Below are 8,432 nucleotides of genomic sequence, written 5' to 3'. Positions count from 1 at the left end.
AGCGCTTCACCACCTGCGCTGTTCGACGCGATCTAGTATAAAAATGAAGTCAGTGCTGAATGCATCACTCAAAATACGTAAATGGGGAAGGAGTACAATGGCACTATGATGTTTCCAAGATGCTACTCCAGGCGGGTGTAAAATGAATGTGCGCAAGGGAGAATAATAAAAGCTAAAATGATGATTTGGCCCTGGCTACCTACACCCTGAAGCACATCTTAGGATCTCTTAATTCCATAAATTACAGTCTAAACATAAATGAATAATGAAGGCAACTAATCCTCCTAAATGATAAACGTTGTTACAGCTTATATTTTTATTGTAGATTAAAAAAACCTTTGTATTGCAAAGTTTACAGTTCCTAAGTAAAAATACTAATCAACTGCCCAGCTCTGCCCCCTATTATTACTGCGCGGTCTAATATCACTAACGCGAAATGACTGACATCATCTACATACCAAACACTAGAAGACACTACTTTCAAAGATGATCTACGGTGGTGTGGAACCGCAGTGGAAATAAACTAACGTGATCACAGCTGTTCAGCTTTATAGCCCTAATAAGCCGAAGCAATTTGCGATATCACCGTATGTACTGCGTCTGGTGCGTCAAAGTGATGGTTCTCGTACTCGTCTGCAATGATGGAAGAACTCCAGTCACAAAATAAAACTCTTTCAAACGCTAGGACGGCAGTAGGCGGTCCTCTGAGTAATATACTCTAATACTATCTTCTCCTCTCTGTGTTCTACAGACGAGAAACGCGAACTCCCAGCCACAGGGCCGGATTTCAGATAATGTCTCAACGTAAGTATTGCCAGAGGAAGTGCCCTCAAATACTGAACGCTGCATACTCAACGACGACTTCCAACCCGGAGGTGAAGTCCAGAATCGTATAGGTTCGCAACAGTATAGTGCCTAACTGTTCTAGCTATAAACTCTCCTGAGAGCGAAGACAGCAAGTCCGTCTGTACCAACATAGCTGATACTGAGCGACCGTCACACACGGGCGCTCACAACGGAAGACCTCGTCCCTCCACCGCCGGCCTCCCAGCAAGGCTCTGCTCCCCACCATCGTAATTTCGAAAACGAATAATCTTCCCGATACCACGGAATATATTCTCTCCCTATAGATTCTTCCAAACGCCGACTAACCATATTCCACTCTTTTGTCGTCCAGCGCGGGAAGTTTGCGAGGAAGAATCTATACTCGTACAATGGTATGCTTGTTAGTAAAAATCCTTGGAAAAAACCAAGCCTGCGTGGTTTCCGAGGTGCCGCTTCTTCGTTCCTCTCACCTGCGTCCAAGATTTCCGTAGTTTCCGAAGTATAATCCTTCTGGTTCAGCAACAAATCCGGCCGGTCGCGACTCTATTGTCCTCCAGAGCTCAGGTGCCATGACGTCCGTCTAGCTACTTCCTGTGTTTAAGCAGGACCAACACACTTGTGTGAAAAAGCTGGTCTTAGGCTGAATGTTAAAAAAACGGACATTATGGCAACTACACCCATAATTTCATACCAAATAGGAGAAACAATGGAGGTAGCGTCTGCGTGCAATTATCTCGGGTGCCAGATTTCTGCCGATGGTGACTGCAGCCACGTAACCATGAGACCATTGCTGCTTGCTAGAGAGGCAATGTCAAACACTCACAGGGTTTTAAGGAGCAGAGATTTAACTTTAGCAACAAGATCCATATTGTAAGGGCTATGGTCTTTCCAGTTGTGATGTATGGATGTGAGACCTGAACCACTAGGAAAGGCGAAAAAGAGATTCCTTTGAACTGTGGTGTTGGAGGAAACTTCTTAGAGTCCTACAGACTGCAAAGAGAACGAATAGGTCAGTATTAGAACAAATCTGATCTGCTTTGCACACAGCATGATAAGAAATATTTCACTGGAAGGAACACTAATGCTGGGGAAGATCGAAGGCACTAAAGGAGTGGATGTCAGAGGATGAGATGGATCGATGGCATGACAGAAGTAATGTGTTCCAACCTGGAAAGCCAACAGAAGAAAGTGCAGGACAGAAGAAATTGATTAGCTTTGGTTTATAGGGTCATTGAGGGCTGCAACCGAGTAAACGGGGGGGAGCGGGGAGAGAGGAGCGGGGAGAGAGAGGAGGGGGGAGAGAGAGGAGGGGGGAGAGAGAGGAGGGGGGAGAGAGAGGAGGGGGGAGAGAGAGGAGGGGGGAGAGAGAGGAGGGGGGGGAGAGAGGAGGGGGGGAGAGAGGAGGGGGGAGAGAGGAGGGGGGAGAGAGGAGGGGGGAGAGAGGAGGGGGTTGGGGGAGGGTGGGCGGGGGATGGGGGAGGGGGAGGGAGGGGAAGGGGGAGGTGGGATGGGGGAGGAGGGAGAGGGGGGGAAGGAACACACAATGCACCTAGGAACATTGTCGAAGATAGTCGTTTTGCTTCATAAGTTTTGCACACTAGTGTTCGTAAGTATAACAAAAAGTGACCATCCCTGACATCCGAGCCTCAGTACAGGAATGCCACGCCAGGGGCGCTGCGGTAGACTCACTTGCCAGGCGTAGTCGACCGAGACGGGGAACCTGCTGTGCAAAATGAGGCGCCAGCGCAAACCGGAGTCCTTGGAGGGAACAAGATAATCGTTTCACAAAACGCTGTTGGGAAGTTTACAGTCAATACCAGTATGTTAAAGTCGTGCGACGAAAAGGAGACTTTTCAGGGGCTCATATTTCGGGTTCTATTCATCACAGAGGTAAGGGATTAAGTATTTTGGATACCTATAGAAGTGAGGCATAGTGTAGTTATCCTACAACAGAGTGTCAAAATTTAAGCATGACAAAATTCGTCCAGCCTAAGCAAATTGACCAAATCGACTGTCTGTTAAGCAGTGGGTGTCGTGTAGGTTGGACCTTAGGCGGCTTACAAAAGCACCATTTGTTCATCGGTGATTCCTGAGAGAATGCCGAAAAAACATGTTTCTGGGTACGAATAGTACCAGTTGTAGGCATGGCCGCTTCTATAATTTTTTATTCATGGCAGATCGTCGAAATATGTCACATGTTCTTGAGATGATATTCTCGGTGAACTTCGAAATTTTTTTCGATATCATTATCGATTACCGAGAAAAGAGTTTCAGAGTTACCGTACTCATGCAGAAAACCGCAAAAGTCGGTTTTTAGCCGTTTTTACACCGTGAGCCACAGTTATCTCAATATTTAACCGTAGCAAAAGACTAACATTTTAGATATATGTATCCGTACTAGTTACGATTTGTGCCAATGTCTACTTCGGTAATTTCTACTCATGGCAAATCGTCTACATTTCTACCATATCGCTCCCCGGCAAGAAAAATCACATCTCAAAGATGTAGTACCTGAGAAAAATCGACTTGAAGAATTCTATACAACTTACACTGAAACAATGTAAGCCTCATATTAATTTCAAGTATTTTTAGCAGTAAATTCCATTATATTATGTGCGACAGTAATATGGGCATTTAGTTCTGTTCTCGTAGTCGGTTTTTCTGAAGTATTGCAGTTTTTATTTGTGTCGCTTTTCTTTCCGGGGTCTGCTATGTTCTTAAAATGATCTCGGGGAACCTTGAAACTTTTTTTCGATATCGTTACCCGTTACCGACGTACCGTATTTATGCAGGTAAAATATGCTCATAATATCCGGTCTGAGTAGTTTTATCTGACGTAATTTTAGCTGAAGTAGTGAAGAGATGGGAAAGGTTCTGGGGTCATCTCAGGTCACTGGACTATGCTTTTATTCAAAGGTTGTAACCATGCCTGAAAAGAACTTAAAATGACTGCCAAAATTTATGTGAAACTGGAAAGACTACAAAATCGGTGATCTACTAATGACATTTAGGTACAGACGCGGCAGCATTTTGGATCGAAATTTTAAACACACCGGCACTCTAGAATTTTTGATCTGTCGAGATATGGGCGGAAACAGTGGCGCTGGTAAAGAAAGACAAAAGAAGACAGTGTAAGTGAAAGAGGAGACGGTGGCAGTGGGATCTACTGTAAACCGTTAGGAGAAAAAGCGAACAGTGCGAGAAACAAAGACACGCAGTGACTGTGAGAGGAAAATGTGAGTATGAAGGCTGGCACCGGGTTGTAGGATTTATAATGTTGTGTGTTAAAAAGAGGATGAATGTGTTCGCACGCCAAAATTTTTGGTAAGGAAGGCGGGACGAGGATTGAACCAGCTGGTCCCATGCTTTTCTGTCTTCTAAAGAGGAACATATTCGCCTTTTTTGTGCTCCGAAAGCAGTATTTTTGACCTGGTTCAAACAGGTATAAATAACGGAATGTGTAGCATTAAACTATAACTTAGACAAATCAGAAATACTACGAAGGCGAATAATTAGGAAAATAGTGAGCTCATTAAAAACTGCGGAAGATTGGAAATTATAAACTATCGATTGAATTTATAGAAACGTAGAAAGCATATCAGAAGAAATGAGAAAAAGAAGAGTGTTAATTTTTGGATATTTATGTCGAATGCATGATACTGCATTACATCGGATACGGGGGTATCGTCAAGAGTGCTCCAGGGAAGTAGGATAGGATCGCTGTTTCTCTCTATGTAAAATGATTTGGCAGGCAGGGTGCGCAGCGATCTGCAGTTGTTTTTGTTGATGATGCCGTGTTGTACGGTGAGGTGTCGAAGTTGAGTGACTGTAGAAAGATAAAAGACGACTTAGACGAAATTTACAGTTGGTGTCGTGAATGGCAGCTAGCTCTAAATGTGGGAAAGTCTAACTTAATGCAGTCGAGTACGAAAAACAAACCTGTATTGTTCGGATACAGTATTACTAGTGTCCAGCCTGACACAGTCAAGTCGTTTAAATATCTGTGTGTAATGTTGCAAAGCGATATGAGGTGGAACGAACATGTGAAAACTGTGTGTAGTAGGGAAGGTGAATGGTCGACTTCGGTTAATTGGGGGGAATTTTAGGAAAGAGTGGTTCACCTATAAAGGAGACCTTATACAGGACGCTGGTGCGACCTATTCTTGAGTACTGCTGGAGTGTTTCGGATCCGTACCAGGTCGGATTAAAGGAAGATATCGAAGCAGTTCAGAGGCGGGCTGCTAGATTTGTTACCGGTAGGTTCGAACAACACGTGGGTGTTACAGAGATGCTTCTGGACCTCAAATGGGTACCCCTGGAGGAAATGCGACGTCCTTTTCGAGAAACGCTATTGAGAAAATTTAGATAACGGCCATCTGAAGCTGACTGCCGAACGGTTCTACTGCCGCCAACAAGCACTGAGCGTAAGAACCACCAAGGTAAGAGACTAGAATTAGGCTCATATCGGAGGCATATGGGTATTAGTTTTTCCCTCGCTCTATTTGCGAGTGGAACAGGAAAGGAAATGAGTAGTAGTGGTGCAGGGTACCATCTGACTCACACCGAACGGTGGCTTGCGCAATATCTTTGTACATGTAGGTTTATAACCAAAAAGTTCTTCAAATGTTTGTGCATTAAGATGTTAACAACGCGTCGGATACACGAAGTAAAAAAAGGACTTTAAAAAATAACAAAGCTGAAAAAACGGAAGTGTTTAGGGAAAAGTGCTCAATAGGAAAGAGTTCAAAGGCAGGAGAGTGAAAAGAACTGGTGTGGAGAGATCAGAAGAAAGGAAGAAAGACATAGTGAACAGATGAAAGAGTACTGCAAGAAAAGAGAACAAAGAATAAGGAATTGAAATTGGCACGAGGTCCTTAATTGCCCCCATCCGAGTGGGAAAATAGAAAAAATAAGTACATAAAATCCTTTATAGAATAAAAATATGGTCCAAATAGGCTGTATGTGTTCATTATCCGTGCAATTGGCCAATTTCAACGAGAGGTCACTTGCAAGCATATGTAGTACGTTAAAAAATGGTGACACTCGTTTATGCATCAGTTGTCTACAAGCTCCCGCTTATACTTTAGAGCCAAGTTACTTGAATGTTTTAAGCTTCACGCTTGATTTTACATTGTAAGACATCGCTGGTATATTAGGACAGGTGTACATTTGTATTACTCAGTGTATGTGGCAGCCGAAACAAAGACGAAGCTGCCAAATAACAGCTGTTATGATAAGACCGATAATGTTTAGAATCCTATCTGTGGAAGGTTGATAACAGTAAGTAAGCTACTGGCGCCCTATTCACTGGCATACTATGTTCGTTATTCTCGCATGTACTGTCTTATTAAAGGCAGAGAATCGAAATTCATACATTAAATGTCATGTCACATGTAATGTTGGAAACTACAGTACAAATTCTGAACTACAAAAGTTTATGCCGGGCCTTTTAATGAGGTCGCCAGTCAGTCTATAAAATAAAACAATTATGATGCAGTAACAAATACGCTATATGGTGTATTGGAACCGGTAACTGATTATATGCGTACTAGCGCATTTTTGCACTTTATGTTTTATAAACTGTTATAAAAAAAACTAGAAAACCGTAGTTTGATTACACCATATCAGTACAGTTATTTCAACAGTATATTACACTACAGATGTTGAAATAAACACGTGCTACGTCAAGGAGAGGCGATCTAATTTGGATTGCCTATAAGGGCCATATAAACTACTGTACAACTTAATGCGAAATCGAAGTAGTAGCTACAGTTTGGAAGAGAGTACCTCATTTAGAGCTCATGCTTTCCAAGTATTATAGTACTAGCTGGTTCACAGATCATACATCATATGTCATGTTATACATACAAATGTTAACATTATCATGTTAATACCACTAAAATGTGCCAGACTTCCTCAAGCAGCATATTAGACTAAAAACTAAAATCCCCATTAGTAAATTATTAACAGGAGAAACAGAATATTTTAAACCAACATCAACAGTTACACATAAAACACTAATTTATACTACATCATACATACATAAAATATTCTAATTCCTTACATCTCTTATATGGTGCTATAGTGCTGTAAGACAAGCGATGTTATAATTCCAGGCGAAACGAGATAGGTAAGATGAAATAGTAAAATAACGTCACAATCTTACAGAAGTTATAATATTATGAAGTAAATGAACATTTGACGAATAGTGAGTGTTATAATTCCAGATAAAAATAGTACAGGTAAAATAAGATTACAGTATTAACAAAAGTCTGTGCCTGTACTCGTAGATTCACTATTCACTATTCACTATTCGCAAAGACCTGAAAATTAATAAACATCTGAAGAAGGCAACTGATATACACTATGTGATCAAAAGTATCCGAACACCCCCAAAAACATACGTTTTTCATATTAGGTGCATTGCGCTGCTACCTACTGCCAGGTACTCCATATCAGCGACCTCAGCAGTCATTAGACATCGTGAGAGAGCAGAATGGGGCGCTCCGCGGAACTCACGCACTTCGAACGTGGTCAGGTGATAGGTGTCACTTGTGTCATACGTCTATACGCGAGATTTCCACATTAGTAAACATCCCTAGGTCCACCGTTTTCGATGTGATAGTGAAGTGCAAACGTGAAGGGACACGTACAGCACAAAAGCGTACAGGTCGACTTCGTCTGTTGACTGACAGAGACCGCCGACAGTTGAAGACGGTCGTAATGTGTAAGAGGCAGACATCTTTCCAGACCATGCCAGAGGAATTACAAACTGCATCAGGATCCATAGCTAGGCGGGAGGTGAGAAAACTTGGATTTTATGGTCGAGCGGCTGCTCATAAGCCACACATCACGATAGCAAATGCCAAACGACGCCTGGCTTGGTGTAAGGAGCGTAAACATTGGACTATTGAACAGAGGAAAAACGTTGTGTGGAGTGACGAATCACGGAACACAATGTGGCAATCCGTTGGCAGGGTGTCGGTATGGCGAATGCCCGGAGAACGTCATCTGTCAGCGTGTGTAATTTGTACTCCGTCTTCAGGCCACAAGTGGCCCATCGGGACCATCCGACCGCCGTGTCATCCTTAGTTTAGGATGCGGATAGGAGGCGCTTGTGGTCAGCACACCGCTCTCCCGGTCGTTATGATGGTTTTCTTTGACCGCAGCCGCTGCTATTCGCTCGAGTAGCTCCTCAATTGGCATCACGAGGCTGAGTGCACCTCGAAAATGGCAACAGCACATGGTGGTCCGGATGGTCACCCATCCAAGTGCCGGCCACGCCCGACAGCGCTTAACTTCGGTGATCTGACGGGAACCGGTGTATCCACTGTGGCAAGGCCGTTGCCCTAGCGTGTGTAATGCCAACAGTAAAATTCGGAGGGGGTGGTGTTGTGGTGTGGTGGTATGGTGGTCTTTTTCATGAAGGGGGCTTACACCCCTGTTTTGCGTGCCACTATCAGAGCACAGGCCTACGCTGGTGTTTTAAGCACCCTCTTGCTTCCCACTGTTGAAGAACAATTCGGGGATGGAGATCGAGCACCTGTTGATAATGCATGGCCTGTGGCGGAGTGGTTACACGACAGTGACATCCCTGTAATGGACTG

The 8,432-nt window shown here is 43.5% G+C and overlaps 1 pseudogene; it reads right to left on the bottom strand.

Moving 5' to 3' along the window:
* Window positions 1-8,056: 8,056 nt before the first annotated feature.
* Window positions 8,057-8,174, bottom strand: LOC124717660 (annotated as a pseudogene).
* Window positions 8,175-8,432: the final 258 nt, after the last annotated feature.

This window comes from Schistocerca piceifrons, chromosome 9 (genome assembly GCF_021461385.2).
Source record: "Schistocerca piceifrons isolate TAMUIC-IGC-003096 chromosome 9, iqSchPice1.1, whole genome shotgun sequence".
NCBI classification, from domain to species: domain Eukaryota; kingdom Metazoa; phylum Arthropoda; class Insecta; order Orthoptera; family Acrididae; genus Schistocerca; species Schistocerca piceifrons.
This window is presented reverse-complemented; position numbering and strand designations above follow the sequence as displayed.